At 27.6% G+C, this 17,085-nt stretch overlaps 1 protein-coding gene and 1 long non-coding RNA gene across 2 annotated transcripts in view; one reads left to right on the forward strand and one right to left on the reverse strand.

Moving 5' to 3' along the window:
- LOC101238105 (nucleolus and neural progenitor protein) overlaps positions 1–17,085 on the forward strand; it is a 110,664-nt gene that overhangs the window by 83,702 nt on the left and 9,877 nt on the right. The window lies entirely within an intron of this gene.
- Positions 1,254–7,197, reverse strand: LOC136084828 (uncharacterized). The gene is made up of 3 exons (XR_010640880.1): positions 7,084–7,197; positions 6,889–6,996; positions 1,254–1,402 (listed from the first exon to the last, which is right to left on the reverse strand). It is a non-coding gene; the product is annotated as an uncharacterized LOC136084828 (long non-coding RNA).

Genomic DNA, 17,085 nt, shown 5'->3' on the forward strand with positions numbered 1-17,085 from the left:
ATATATATATATATACACATATATATACATATATATACATAAATACACACTTACATATAAAATACAACAAAATTTAAGTTTAAAACTTTAAAGATGCAAGCTTTACTTTATCTAAATAATACCGTTTTGCAGATGATGTCTTTAACTTTTCAAAGCAGTGAGAACAAAACCTGTGACCACAAGCCATAATTTGAACTGGTTCTCGAACCACAAACAAACAGATACCACATTCCATATCAGATGGAATTTCATATACAAAATTAGCATCATAACCATCCAATTTTTACTTTACTGAACAAAACACATCAAAATTCACGTTAGATTAATTAATTCCTATTTTGCTTAAAGATTTGTAACAGGTAGATTATAAAACTGAAAACAACAAAGAACAAGTTTGTTTAAATTTTGATAGCATATTGAATTCATGATAGGAGTCATCACCAATAGCTTTTTTAAATAGAAGAGTTCACCTTGTTTTACCTAATCACAGTTTCAACTTATTTTAACAAATAAAATGTCTACCCTATCAGCATGTGGCAGCCTATCAGCATGTGGCAGAATGCAAGATTTTGTTAATACCTCTTTTTCGATGTTATATAAGTACTTGTATCTGAAACCTATACTGATGTAAACGTAAGCTGTATCTCATAATAGAGTTTGCTACTATGAAAACAAGGATGTAACAATGATTTTATTATTTAATAACTAACAAAATATTGAAAAGTTTATATTAAAAATAAAAAGCATTACACCAGGTAAAAAAAGAATTAAAAAAAAATTGTTTGAGCAATCTTGTGTAAAGAAAAGCTGGCGTTGGGAGTTATTGTGGTTGATATCTTTAAATTTTATTAGCAATAGTCTGGTTACTATCCAAATTTTGCAACTGTTGTAAAACTTATCATATATCTAGCATATATATCATCTATAACATCTGTGCATCTGTCTATATAAACATTTTTCAATTAATGTTTCTTTCCCTTTAATTGTTAAATTTGCCATATTTAAAAATATTGCCGTAGGTGGAGGGATAGTTGGATGCAATCGCAAACCTTTGAGATTATTTCTAAGACAGACTTAGAAAATCACTTCTTTTCTTTACAAATCTCACTTCTTTTATTCAATAGATTAGTATTTTAATAATTTAGAATTTCATATTTTTGACAATATAGAACATTTAGATGCTGGATTAAATGCTTTACATCGCCTGAGAATTTTCCATCTAACTATAGGAAATAAATTACCTATAAGTATCTGTAAAATAATGCTGTAGTATTGAGTATAAAAGCAACAAGTATATTAACACATAATTAACCCTTCAGTACACTGGACCTTCTTCACCATCATTATCATCTGCATAATTATCACCACCATCATCATAGTAATCGAAATTGTAATCGTTATCCTAAAGAAAATTAAAATATTAATTGGATTATTGAAAAACGTTGCATATTTGAAGTATTCTTTGTTTTTATTTTCTTCATTCATTTAGTTTTTCATCTATAACTTTTGAAATTACATATAGTTTTTTATAATTACATATATTATTTTTTAATTTCAAATATTATTTTTTAATTACATATATTATTTTAACTTTTAATTACATACATTATTTTTGAAATGCAAAACTATTGATTATAGACAAGAAATCCTTTGATAACTTTTTTTTACAAACTGTTTCAGTACTGTTGTACATAAAAACAAATGTTTGTTGTTGCATGGCCTACTATATAACACGGCCGGATTTGTTGCCTTGAAGGCAAAAAATTAGTGGGCTGAAAAAACACGAGTTTGAAGTTTATAATGAACCGATTTAACAATCTTAAATTAAACTTTTTTTAATTCAAGTAATACTTTATTTTGCAATGCCAGAAAAAATGTTGTGTTGTTGGTTGTAGAAGAAAATTATAACCGAAAGATTGAAGAATGTTCCAGTAACAGCAACCACATAACATACAAAACTGTGTTTAGTTTTCCTGATAGCAATCAGTTAGATCTTCGAAATTGTTGGATTAAGTTTGTCAACCGAGCTGATTGGAGCCCCACAGAAAACTCAGTTATATGTATCGATCATTTTGAAGATAAATATTTGAAAAGAGGTAAACGTATAACATTGAATTATTGCGAAAATCCTATACCAACAATTATTACCAACCAAAACATCCTATCAAAGCCATCTTTAATTCAATCAACCTCAGCTTTACGTAAGCCCCCTGCAGCTCGTATATATTCTCATCCTTTTCTCGATTAAACATACGATTTTAGAAAACATGATACAATTAAAAGCATTATAGATCTTAATGAAAGTTTTTGTCCAGCAGGATTTTCATTTAAACTAGTTGATAACCGTGTGTTATTTCTTCGAATTTATTTCGACGACGGGGATGTTACTCCTAACATTGAGAGTATTACTATTGATAAAGACTTACATGTAAAGCTACATATGAAAGGTATCCCAGTTCCATTGCCTAAATGGTTTAGAGAAGGCAGTGTTTGTAAATTGACCAGTGCCAGTATGCTTGTTAATTTTGTTTCTTATATGCATGAAGTTGCAAAGAACGTATCAAAAAGTGTATTATCAGATTTATATAAATTATCTCTTTATAAACCACAAGGACCTCCAATCTACACAAATGAAATCATTAGATTTTCTCTAATGCACAGATATACATCAAAACAGGCTTATACTTTGCTATTAGAAGAGTTTCCACTTCCTTCGTTGTCTTATTTAAAATCACTTTCAAAGGGTGGCATTGATCCATTATCAGGATTATTATTACTTTTGGAAAATGGTAGTATTAGTGCTGACTGTGTTGTTTTAATTGATGAGATGTATTTACAAAAAGGTGTCCAATATCATGGAGGAAGTTTAATTGGTGCTGATGATGATGGTAATTTCTATTCTGGTATAGTTCATGGTGTGTTCATGGTGGTTAGCTTGAAAGAATCTATCCCCTTTGTAATTAAGGCCTGTCCAGAATTTCAAATTTCTGGTTCTATGATTAGTTCACATATAGAAGAAAAGTTAGATACTTTATATAAAGCATCTTTTAATGTACGAGCTATAATAACTGACAATCATGCAACAAATGTTTCAGCATTTAAAATTCTACGTTTAAAGTTTGGTGAACAAGATAATGAAATATATTTTACTTTTATGGGACACCGGGTTTACAATTTATATGACACTGTTCATTTACTGAAAAACATTAGAAATAATTTATTAAATTCAAAACGGTTTGTATTTCCACCTTTTGATTTTATTGAGTTTGATGATATTATTCATGTTGAAGCTGGAGAAATTTCTTGGAGTTTATTGCATAATGTTTATGAGAAAGATGAATTGTTACCTGCTAACTTAAAAAAAGCTTTCAAATTGTCTGCCCAAACTTTACATCCAGGAAACAACAAACAAAGTGTTCCTTTAGCTTTAAATATTTTTGATGAAACCACCTCTGCTGCAATCATCAGCTATTTTCCAAACGAAACTGCAGCTGCTGGATTTCTAAGGCTTATTAATATTTGGTGGACTATTTCTAATTCAAAGGTAATGTTTAATACAAACAATAGGATTAGTAATGCAGCTATTCCAGGTGACAAAAAGTCACAATTTTTTCGAGTTTTTGCAACATGGATTAATGAATGGAAAAACTTGCAGTTTCAAAGATGTAATAAGTATACTTTATCTGCTCAAACAACTAATGCATTAATTACAACACTGAAGGGTACTGCAAGTCTGATTGAAGATTTATTTTCAGAAGGATATAAATATGTTTTAACTAGCAGGTTTCAAACTGATCCATTAGAAAGACATTTCAGTAAATATCGACAAATGATCGGTGGAAGATTTTTAGTCAGTTTACTTGAAGTTCAAAGCTCTGAAAAGATATTATGCATGAAATCCTTAATTAAAGCCAATATCAATTGTTGGACGAGCAATCTTAAACTTGATACAAAAATTGACAAAAATGAACTTTTAATAAAATTGGAAAAATATAGCAATGAAATTCAAGAGAATGAGCTTTGTCATGACTCTTACGAAGTTGCAATCAATATATCTGGTTACATCACGAAAAAGATTGGGGATAAATATAACTGTTCTAACTGTCTGAAATCATTAAGTTTCAATAAAGTCTCAACAGAATATCTGGAATTTCTTTCACGTGGTGGTTTAACAAAACCTTCCAAAGAATTAGCTAACTATGTTTGTAATGGGTTTATAATTCTGGACACTGTAAAGAAAATGTTATTAAAGTATTCCCATGATATAAAAAATGCATCCTTGCTAGCGCTAGAAAAATATCAACCAAGTGATAGTGATTTTATGTGTATAGAACATGAGGAATGGGGAAGGCATTTGGTAAACACAATTATTACCAACATATATTTTAACAATGAGCAACAAATTAAAAATGGAAACATTAGAAAAAATGAAGTTGCTGCCTTTAAAGTTCGACAAACCAAAAAAGACAAATGAATAAACCCATAACAACATAGTATATGTATATTGTTTTTTTGAGAAACAAAAGAAACTTGATTTGATTAATCTTTTTGTAATATTTGTAATATTATTTGTAAATTTTGTAATGCTTTCAGTAAATGTGTACATTTAAAAATTATGCTAGTTTTACTAACATTTTTGTTAATTTTAGTTGTTTGAACCAATAATTTTAAGACTAAGATTTTGTAGATTAAAATTGATGGCTAAAATAGATAGTTCATTCGGCTTAATGCAATCATGATTTATTATTAGCTAACTGTTTTAGTGTTTGAAGGTTAAGAATTTTGGTAATAGTAATAATTATAGCTAAGAGCAAATTATTTAAATATTATTAATGTCTTTATAGAATTACCTTCAGGTTTTGATTCAAAAGCTAAAAACCTAAAATCAACCCACTAATTTTTTGCAATCCGGCCGTGTTATATAGTAGGCCATGTGTTGTTGTACATAATATGATAGTTGTAAAATATTTATTTACATTTTACAAATAATACATTTACAAATAAAATTGAAAAATACAAGTAAAATTGAAAATATGATAGGCCTTGGCAGGAGTAAATGAGTGCAAGAGTGGAGAAAAGCTCTCCTAAAACAAACATGGTTACCCATGCGAGCTGCTCTTCTAAACAGCTTCTTACGAGAGCTTTTAATTTTTGCGCAAGCTATCTGTTTATTCATTAAAAAAATTGCTTAAATACAAAATTTGGTTTTATACTTGTTACAAGCATATTTTTGAAACATTAATGTTACAAAAAAATATACATAAAAAGCGTCATTTATAAGACTGTGAAAAAATTCTTCAGACAACCATTGTCTCGCAGTTTTCAGACTAGCTATCCATTTATTTATTAACAACATTAGTTATTTAATAAAAAAATTTAACAAAGAGCTAAAAAATTTTTTACTGCTTATAAAAAATGTTTATTTTTTTCTTATTGTAATAGAAAGCAGGCATTTTAAGAATTATTACAACAATTAAAAATTCCATATTAAAAGCGAATTAAACAAACATAGCCAGGAAGGCATGCTATTTCACGCCATAATATGACCACGCAAAAACTATTTAATTTTGAAAACTTGACCACGGCTGTTAAGATGTTTTGAAAATTTGTATATATTTTAAAAATGTACTAAAAAAATTATTTTACCTATATAGAAACTTAGAACAAAAACTTATCCTAAAAGAAGCAAATAAATCTTCGTAAAAAAAAATAAAATTAAAATAACTTAACTAAAACTAAAATCAAAAAAGTAAAACTAAAATTTACTCAATCATGATATATTTATATATATAAAGTAACTATAAAAAAAAATATATATAATATTCATTAATACTTTATATAGAAAATCATTAACAGTGATTTGTTACTTTACTTAAATGCGCTTCAATAATATAAACACATAAGTAAAGATCAAAGTTATTTAAATCAAACAGCTTTCAAAAAAGTTATTCTTTTTTTTTCTTCTCAACAAAACTTTTCTTCTTTTCGAGTGTATTAAATTTAATGACTCTTATATAAAGTTTATTAAAGAGACAATCGTTTTTTAAAATCGTTGCTTAAAAATTATAAAAATTTATTTTGAATTTTTTTATTATATAAGAATTTTTTTTAAAAAAAATCTTATATAATTTTCATAGATACTTTAATTAAAATCATAAATTACTTCATTTAAAAGCATTTTGCTAATATAAAAGCATTAGTAAAAATAAATGAATTGAAGTTATTTATTTTTAACATAACTTAAAACCCATTTATTTCAGCATATTTTTAAAATGTTAAAAACTGTAGTCAACTCGTCAAAACAAAGTACTATTTGTGAGGTCATATTATGGCATGAAATTACATGCCTTCCTGGACAAGCCTGATAAAATATTAAAGTAATTAATATATAAAATTCATTAAAACTCATTACATAAAATAAAAATTAACAATTTTAATAATATAATTTAGAGTGTAATAATTTTCTATTTATCAAATAGTCCAATTTAATCAAAAACATTTATTCATCAAATCAGTGCTCTTTTTTAATTTTTTTTTTTTTTTTTGCAACAACCGTGCCTTTTCAAAAGCATTGTAGTTTATTATGCAATTAATTTATTTATTTTTAAAAAATATGACTGGTTTTCATTTAAGATACAATGATAATTATACTTTTGCTAGAGCTGTAAATTGCTCCTGTAAACCGTTTCAAGGAAGTGTGGGCAAGAGCAAGCGCTAAAGCTCTCCTTTCTTTATTTACACATTAAAGTAAACATAAAATTATATACACACACAAGTAAAAAATATCTGAATTATTGAAAGTAAAATAATTAAAAACTTTGCTATTTACTAAAACTATATAAAATTCATAAAAAAAAAATTGAAAATTGAAAAACTTATTCTTTTTACATCTTCTGAAACATCAACTTCCTCTTCTTCATCTTGAGCTTCATCATCTTCATTTTCTTTTACTTCTCCTTTTTCTTTTCCTTCTTCTTTTTCTATTTCTTCTGTAAGCTTTGATTAATAAATAAAAATAACTCATCAAAAAGTTTTATTTTCTCAAGAAAAAAACAAAACATAATAAAATCATGGGAAAACTACCTCAAGTTTTTGCACAATGTCATCTGTGGAAAGATCATCAATAAGTCTATTAACTTTTTGTTTTATAGGCTTTTCTTGAGTTGCTAAATAACACAATGTTACACATTTTAACAAAAATTTTGCTCACTGTAATATTTTTATTGTTTAATAATTATTTTTCTTTGGTAATTTAAAAAATGTATAAATTTTTTGTAGACCGTTTTGAAGTTAAAACGTAGACCGTTTTAAAGTTATAACATTTTATTAAGCGCAAACCAGCAATTGAACACTTATACGACATCAGCGCCTCACAAACCTTTTTGACAAGAGATTGTTTGTGTGCTTTTCTTGCAGTCTAGGCTTGGATGAGGTTAAAAAAATAGTGGTATACAACACATAATAATACATATATTGTATACAGCGAAATACACTATTAATAAGTACTTTCAAAATGAGGTTTTCTGTTTCCACGTCATAAAACATATAAAAAAAACGTTTTGGATGGTCAAAGAGTTTTTTTTATAAGCATCTTAAGTTACTATATGTATCTAACACATTAGGTAAGTTATGTTCTTTTAATAATGGCTACTAGAGGATGTTGAAAATTTCCTGGCATGTTTTGCTATATATAAGGATATTATATTACTAAAAAGCAGGCAAAATATTTTGGAATGCCCACAGGTGGTCAAGACAAACCATGGGCTCTTCATGTGATATATGGAACCCAAACAACTCGAGCAACCTGATTACAAGGTAGAAAAAAGGCAATGATAATTAAAAGACTCATTGAGATGGCTGTTACAGAATCATTGACATTACAAAGTACAGGAAAGCTATACGGAGACAAGCTCTTCAATATCCAGACCTACCACCATCTACAGCACATGTCCCACATGATGACAGTCTACCACAACCACCACAAAATGCAGACCTTGTTGAAAAGCATTAAGCTGTTTGCATTTTACAAATGAAATGGCAATTTTACTAACACGTCAATTCATTTACATTATGCCAAAACTTTTATTAATTCAAATATTTAAACAGTCTTTTGAAACAGTTTATGCGGAAAACATTAAGCATTAATTAATTTTTGTCAAAATATTTTCACTGCAATTGTGAAATAATTTTTTTGATAAAAAACAGTTGGCGAAATAAATTTTTTCCTACAATCTGTTTTAAAAAATTTTTTATTGAAATTTATTATTGAATATTATTTAATTTAAATTTATTTTATTAATCTTAATTTTAATTTTTTTAAGATTTAAAATGCTCTTTTTCACAATATATTTTACTATTAAAATTTCCAACTATGTTAAAGAAAATTATTTTTATCAAACTTAAGTTATTTTTTTATGTTTATTTTATAACTTTTATTTATGTATAGTTTCAAATGAATAAATTTTTTTCATCCTGTTACAAAAGTGCTAATATACACAAGTGCTTAATGCTTGTAACTGTATATAAATACATTGCCAGATAAACCTAATCAATCCTGTAGGAAAAATTATTTTAAAGAATTTTTTCAGTAAACTTTATATAACAAATTTATGAAAAGATGATGTTTTTTTTAGTTTTAAAATTGCTTTTTAACAAAAGCTTTTTCATTATTATTAATTTTTTAGACTGATCACAGAATGAACATCATGAAATGATTAACTAGTTTATGAGTAGAATGCTAAGATTTTGTCAAGCCAAAATAATAATAAAAAAATTGTTGATAGTTTTTTTTTGACTGTTAAGAAACTCACCCATAAACAATTGTCCCTTCATTTAAGAAAACAACTAAATAGTGAGAAAACAAACATAAGATGATAATGTTGTGTGTTATGAAAGTTTTAAGAAACAACTAGTAACAATGATGTATCTAATTTTTGAGGCATCCAGTCTAAATATCCTGTCTACAGGAGGGCATTTATTGGAGGGCACTACACTTGGAGGTTTTTTTTTTTAGAAGACAAAAATAAAGCTGCCAATTAAACATTAATGTTTAATTGGCAGCTTTAACCTCAACATCGTTGACTAATTTTTTGCCACTAATTTTTATTTATATGCTTTATTTGCTAACTAATATAAAGAAAAAAATCAAATTTATTTCCTTATTGCTTCTCCCATGAGTACCTTTTTTTGCAGGTATTCATAAGTGAAGTGTTATAACTAGTGATGCAGAGTTCCAAAATGACTCCGGCTTTATATCTCTATTTTTTCCAGCTATGTAGTTTTCAGAAGCTCCAAACATTTTGGTTGACTTATGCTATGCTTACTGCTATAAAAAAAAAATTTACAAGGTTTAATGACTCGGAACATATAGTTTTTAAGCCTGGAGATCTGGAGTCCTTGCCACCATTATACCTAAGGTTTCTGGGTTCAAGCAATAATAATTCCTTTTACCTTATGTCTTTTTTTTACCTTATAATTTTTTTCCCATTAGTATTCCATTCCATTATTCCCTACTTTTTGAGCTCCTAGATATCAAACACTAGGAAGGAGTAATCTTATTGTGACTTTCAAAGTCAGAGTTTTTTTCGGGACTCCGCATTCCTAGTTATAACTATAACATTTAATAAACAATATATAAATATATTTTTCTTTTAAATAGACTTAAAAGATTTATTTGAGGCCTAGTAGAAAGGATAGACATTTTATAATCAACAATTTTAAACTTTGCAAATTTATTTATTGAGACTAAAACATCAGCCTGTAAAAGCAAAAATAATTGATGTTAGACCGTCCAACTCCACATTGTACTTTTCCAGGGTGGCCACACTTTTTTGGTCTGAAAAAATTAGGATAATTTAGGATAATTTAGGAGATTTTTAAAGCTTTTTAAGGAGATTTATCGGGAAATTTGAAAAAAAAAGATAAAAATCTTAGGAGATTTTAGGAAGATTTCAAAAATAAAGTGGCACTAAAAAATTTTCATTTTATTTAAAAACTGCAAGAACGCCTAGCTAAGATAATTAAGATAAAATTAGGACCTAAACAAATTTAAAATAATCTAATATCTCTACACTTACAAAAATATTAACTTGAAACAAATCGATTTTATACATGCATTAAAAATTTATCAAACTTAACATTGTACTAAATAGATTACTTAATGACTAAGCAACAAAAACTAAATAATCAAAAATCATTAAAATACACAGCCAATTTCAAAAACTAAACTTTATATGTTATATTATACTTTCCATTTATATTATATTTTATATATATATAAAGAAATAATCAAATCAGAAAAACAAAACATTGAAAAAGTTAAACATCCAAATCTAAATCTCAGCCTTCTTGTCAATAAGTACTTTTTTTGCTGCTGTAATCTTTTCAAGTAAATCCTGCTTTTCAGAGGCAACTCTCTTTAACGCATTAGATTTTAGAACTGTTGACTTGATTTCTATCAATGACTTCTGCTTTTCCGCTTGCAATGCATACTCATCTGCATCATATCTGAGCTGAAGTATGGTAACTTCAAGGGTGTGAATTTGTTAATTATAACTAGCAATCTCTTTATTAAAATTTTTCAGTTTAGCATCACGGTCAGTTTTTAAGGCCTTCAGGGCCTCTCTTTTTGATTGCTAAAGTAAAGTTTTCGTGCATCCTTAACATGTCCCATAAGTTTAGTTGTCATAGCTAATTGGGACGATTTTATATTTTCACTTTACATGTGGTCATGTACAATTCTTTGTGCAACAAGAGTATCAGTTAGCATATTATTATCTAGAAGTTGGTCGTTTATATTGAATCCACGCTCTACTTGTGCTTGGCCATGAGACAATATTAGTAACAATTGGTTAATTTTCATTAAGTCCTTGAATCTTGAAGCATCTGTATATTGAACAAATAAAGAACCCAATCTATCAATTTCTTTTTTGAACCCAATAAATTTCTCCTTGTTCACTTTCACAACAGTAGTTAAAAATTGTGAATACTGCAATTTGGCTTGATCAGCAGCTGAAGGTAAAACCTTTTTATAAGCAACTAATTTCAGCAACAACTTGTCAAAATAAAGTTCACACATCTCATGAGATTCCACCATGTACAAAGGTGATAAACATAATAAGTATCTGGCAAAACATGAGTTTAGCCACTTTTTCCAACCATATGTTTGCACATTGTAACTAAAAACTGTTGAACTTCTGTTTTAAAATTATATATTTGTGCATCAGTAACTTTTTTTCTAGATTTTAGTTGCTGCAACTCATATTTTATTCCAAACCCAAGATCAATATTTGCAACCAACACTTGATTTTTGACATCACTGATATCAACTTTTAATAATTTAAAAGTTGTAGATGCTTCAGATAAAACTTATTTTTTGATAAATTTTGATAAAAATAGCCTTAGTAATTTCTCAAGTGTTTCCACAAGATAAGGTGTCATAGGATTGTCGGTTTGGAAAACTAAGAAGAAAAATTTAACAATTTTGCAGTTTCCTTAAAAAATTGTAACTTTATTGGGACTAACACATCTTTATAGCATGAAGAAAGGTATTCATAACTAGTATTTTGCCCAGGATTACATTGACCAGGCTGCTTATTTTTCGGTAAATTTTTCCAAAAGTCAATAATCACAATAATCTTGGGCCATATTTCCATTGCTCTCTTTGCTACTTTCTCATTTTCAATCCAACGATGGCAACAGAACTGTAGAGCATAGTCTGAAGACTGAGCTTGAGTAAGATTTTCGAAATCAGCACGACGGGAAGGGCTCTCATGGAATATCTTATACAATGAAGACAGCAATTTGTTCAATTTCCATGCTGAAGCATTTGCACCATTCTTGAATGAACAGTGCATTGTGTGAAGGCCGCATGATCCAATTGATACTAACTGACTGAGTTCACTTTCACTTCTCTTAGCATTCAAATTAGAGAGGAAAGACATGTTAAAATTTGGACCATCCATGGAAACCTGGAGCATTTTATCTTCTTTTAAACCACTCATACATTTACAGAAATTTGTCATGATATCAACAGCAGCAGCTTTTCCCAAGAATTCAGAGATACCTGAAATACCTTGTTTTTACCATCTCTAATGAGGAGTCCCAATATCTAACATGCAAATCCATCTGGCTCTTCTTGACAACTTGATTGTAAGATTCATCAAATTGGCAAACAAACTGATCAAGCTCTGATAATGCCTTACACAAAATTTCCTTAAAATATGGTGCAATTCCAAAGCACACCAGATAAGTGCACTTTGTTTTCCCACAAGAAAATTGTTTAGCTATTTGACTATCACTAAACATTGCAGTAAATAATTCAGATTTGTTTGCACTTGATCGAAAAGAATGTTTTGAAAGCACAACATCAACTGCCCACATTATCTCTGCTTTCTTTGCTAACTGTGACTTTGCAACAAATACAATAGAAGTTTGCTGTGGACATAGTGCCACTTTTGGGGTAGCTGGTGGTTCTACAACAGTTTTTAATGCATATTTATCACAGAGAGGCATACGTTGTTTATGTTTGTTACCATTAGCATGTTTTTCCAATGCTTTTGTACCCAGACCTGCAACAGATATAACTTTCAAACATACCTTACATTTTACCGAATACAAATTGTTGGGACATTTTTGTACCCATTGTTTATAATTATTGTCATTTAACCAATGATCTTGGAATTTAGTTTTATATTTGACTGACATTTTCTATTCTAAAAATACAAAATTATTAAGGTTAACTTAATAAAATAAAAATATGAATTAAAATAGTTTAATTCCAAAAATTGCCACTGACAGAAATAAGAAAAAAATAGAGCTAGAAATTAGAATAAAAAAAGAATCCTTTGAAAATATAAAAACTTTTTATATTTTCAAAGTATTAAACACTTACATTTTTGGCACATTATAACAGTGTAAAGTTAAAAAAAATAACAGAACACAACATTTTTTATAATAAACAGATAAAAAAATTTAATAACATTTTTTCATAATATATAAAATTTATTCATACATGATAAATAAATAAATAAAATGAAAATGTGAAAAATTTTGTGAATAGCAAAAGCATGCTATAAAAATTTTTCAAAACAAATGCTGTTAAATTTTATCCATGTTACCATATTAAATTTATACCATTAAACAAATATAACTTAAGTGTACACAGTGTACATCTTTGGCGCAACTGGTGGCTCAATGACCGTTTGTATTTCTTTTATCAATCACAGGCATACATCGTTTATATTTTCATTCGCTAACGTGTATTTTCATTGTATTTGTACCTAGATCTGCAACAGACATAAACTTCAAGCACATATAACATATAACATTCAAAAATATGTTTTTTTATTAACATGTATTTTCAATGTGTTTGTATCCAGATCTGCAACAGATAAAACCTTTAAACATACAGCAATCATCTAGGTCATATTTTAAAAATTCAGAATACAATTCGCAAAAAATATTGTTAAACAATGCAGAATAATTTATTTTATAAATTTAGAATTCAGCTGGTGGCTTTCTCAATTTTATGATTTACAATTTTATGTATTACAAAATTATATTTTAGAAAAAAACTTTCGGCAAAAAAGAGAAGTTAAAAGAAAGATATCCGTAAATAAAAAATCATCTAACATACCTAATATAATATCATAATACTTAACCAATTTTTTTATAATTATTGTCTTTTAACCACTCTTAAAATTTAGCTTTATATTTGGTTGACATTTTCTATTCTGAAAGAACAAATTATTTTAGGTCAACTTAATTAAAATAAAATTTTAATAAAAATAATTTTGATGTTCAGAACTTAGACAGAAATAAGAAAAAAAATCTTAAATTTTAATAGAATAAAACTTTTAAATTACTAAAATATAACAAAAATATTGAATATACATTTGAGTAACTTAATTTCTGTCAGCATACAACAATACCAACCAAGTCTGAACCATTTCATTAACTTTATTGTTGATTGGCAGATAATAGTTTATGCATTATACTCAGGAAAAATAAATTAGGAGAATTTAGGAGTATTTGAGAAAATCAGCAATACTTTAGGAGAAATTAGGTCTTTTTAGGATGTTTTTCAAATATTAGGACATTTTAGGATTTTTAGAACATCAAATCCTTACAAGAGCTAAACAACGACAACAATTGTTAATATACTACAAGTGGGGGAAAATTGTTTTTAGCTTAGCTTGTAAACCAATATGCACTCCGATTATTGTGTTAGTTCCATCAAAGCCATGGTAGCACAGTTGCTGGATATCTATCGATTTAGATTTTTAAATTGGTTATTTTTTTTCACATAAGGTTTGCGCATCCTTTCTTCCAATAACTTGGGCTAAACCAAGAAATACTTCTTGAATATACAAGAATCAGAACCGATATATCTAATGAAAACTAAAAAGACAGTCAAATCCACCGTGCTACTTATCTCATCAGCAAGAACACTAAAGTCATGGGCCAAAACAATTTTTGTACAAACCTCATTATCTAATTTATTACTTATTATTTTGATGAACTGATCAACACTAGTTGCTGATGTGTATGTTGCTCTTTGCTAGTTATTTTAATCTCCTTATCGTCAAGATCTTGAATAAATTCAACCATATCACTTAAGTTTTTCTAACTGTCTAGTTCTTTTTAATTACAAAGTAAATAGTTTTAGAAAACTTTTTTATTATGCTTTGGTTGCGCTGTTTACCTGCAATTTCGTATTGCTAGCTGCCATCTACCATCTGTTTGTATGCAGTTCTTTTGGTTGAAAGTATTTTTTTGACCTGTTGACGCTTTTTGGCAGCATCCCAGTGTCTCTTTGAATTTTGATGTGCAGTAAATGCCCAATGAAAATGTTCAAAAAGCTTGACGCCTTTAGTTCTCCACACTTCTCGAGTACCCCCATACTCTTTACAAATACTACGTAATCAGCCTTGATCTTTTACAGAATAAATAGCAGAAAATAGAAATATAGGAGCAGATCCAGACCATCTAATTAAATAAGGAGGTAATTTTTAGGTTTAATGATTTGTGAGCAGGCAAGACAAGTTATAAAACTTTTTAAGTTAACTCATTAATCTTTGTAACATATATATGTAATTCATACATTGATATATTGATTAATTCTATTTTCAAACAACATGTTGTGTTTAATTTTCCAAAACGTCTAAGGAGAGGGGAGAGTGATAGCCCCAACCCCCTAAAGATCCACCATTGCATGTACATACATCCATCTAGTAAAGATTCGTTGATAATAGGGATAATGTTTTCATTTGATTCATGCCCGATAAAAAGTTCCCTTTCATTTATTCTTATTTCAGGAATTAACTGCTTATCTAAAAATTGACAAAAACAGCCTGACTCGCACTCCATTGCGAGTCAGGCTATTTGTCAGTCGATGTAGCAGCACTTTGTTGCGAGTCAGGCTATAAGATAGTCAATGTGGCAACACTCCGCGCATGATTTACAGTAAAAAAAATAAAAATAAAAACATTTTATTAAAAAAAATAAAAATAAAAACATGTTTATATTGTTAAAAACATTCAGAATATTTTTAAAAACATTCTGGTCAATTAAATTTGCTTTTTGCAGTTTTTTTAAATAACGATTAAGTTGTAATTAAATTAATGGTTTTTACTTTCTGACAACATGCAAATGTTGGACGAAAGTCCAACATTTGCATGTTGTCAGAAAGTAAATAAAAGTGACATATTTGTTGGCATAAGAATCATTTTTTACCTTCCGTACTCAACAATTCAACAAACCATATATATATATATATATATATATATATATATATATATATATATATATATATATATATATATATATATATATATATATATATATATATATATATATATATATATATATATATATATATATATGTAAATTGTGTTAGTGTATTCTACAAATAGAGTACTCAATGTTCTTAACGAACAGAGCAATTATAAATTAGTAAAAAACACTTGTCTAACTTTTATCTTCTATTTTAAGTTTCACCATTGCTGGATCATCAGGAAGAGTCCTCTTCCGAACGAGAACTTGTCCTGATGATCCAGCAATGGTGAAACTTTAAGTAGAAGATAAAAGTTAGATAAGTGTTTTTTACTAATTTATATATATATATATATATATATATGTATATATATATATATATATATATATATATATATATATATATATATATTCATATTTATATATACGTATCTATACGTATATATGTATATATATGTATATATATATATGTATATATATATAAATGTATATATATATGTATATATAAGTATATATATATATATGTATATATATATGTGTATATATATATATGTATATATACATGTATATATATATGTATATATATATATGTATATATATATATGTATATATATATATGTACATATATATGTATATATATATATATATATATGTATATATATGCATATAAATATATGTATATTAGAGGTATGACTAAAAAATTTTTTTGGCAATTTTTGGCTTCCCATGCCACTATGAGTGGAGAAATTACATTTCAAAACTGGAAATACCATTTGAAAGTGTTAAATCTTAAAAAAGTTCACCCCCCTAAGCTGAAAACTATTTTCTCCCATCTACGCTATGAGTCATAAAAAAACATGCCACTGAACTTTCTACCATAACTTTGTCAAATTTGGTCTGATGCCTAACAAAATTTCAGGTTTTGTTAAGAATTGAATTGCAGAAAAACATTCGTCTGATGGCGACCCATTTCTAAAAACTGACTGTACACGAACACTCCAAACTTCAACAACAGAAAAATTGTCTGATTTCTTATATAGAAGTTAAAATTAGTTTAAAAATTCTAGGTTGAGACAATAAAAAAGAATTTAAAAAGTAATATTTTATATTAGTCAAGTATTGTTCTTGTTCTCTACTTGAAGAAGACATTATTTTTAAAATCGGTTCACAATGAGCAAAGTTATTGCAATAAGTTCAGTGGCATGTTTTTTATGACTCATAGTGTATCTATTGTTAGATACAGTACAGTTTAAGGTATCACAGCTTCAGTTTATTGCTGGTGTGATTTTGCTAAATGTATGCATTCTTATT

Source organism: Hydra vulgaris, chromosome 09 (genome assembly GCF_038396675.1).
Source record: "Hydra vulgaris chromosome 09, alternate assembly HydraT2T_AEP".
Taxonomy (NCBI): domain Eukaryota; kingdom Metazoa; phylum Cnidaria; class Hydrozoa; order Anthoathecata; family Hydridae; genus Hydra; species Hydra vulgaris.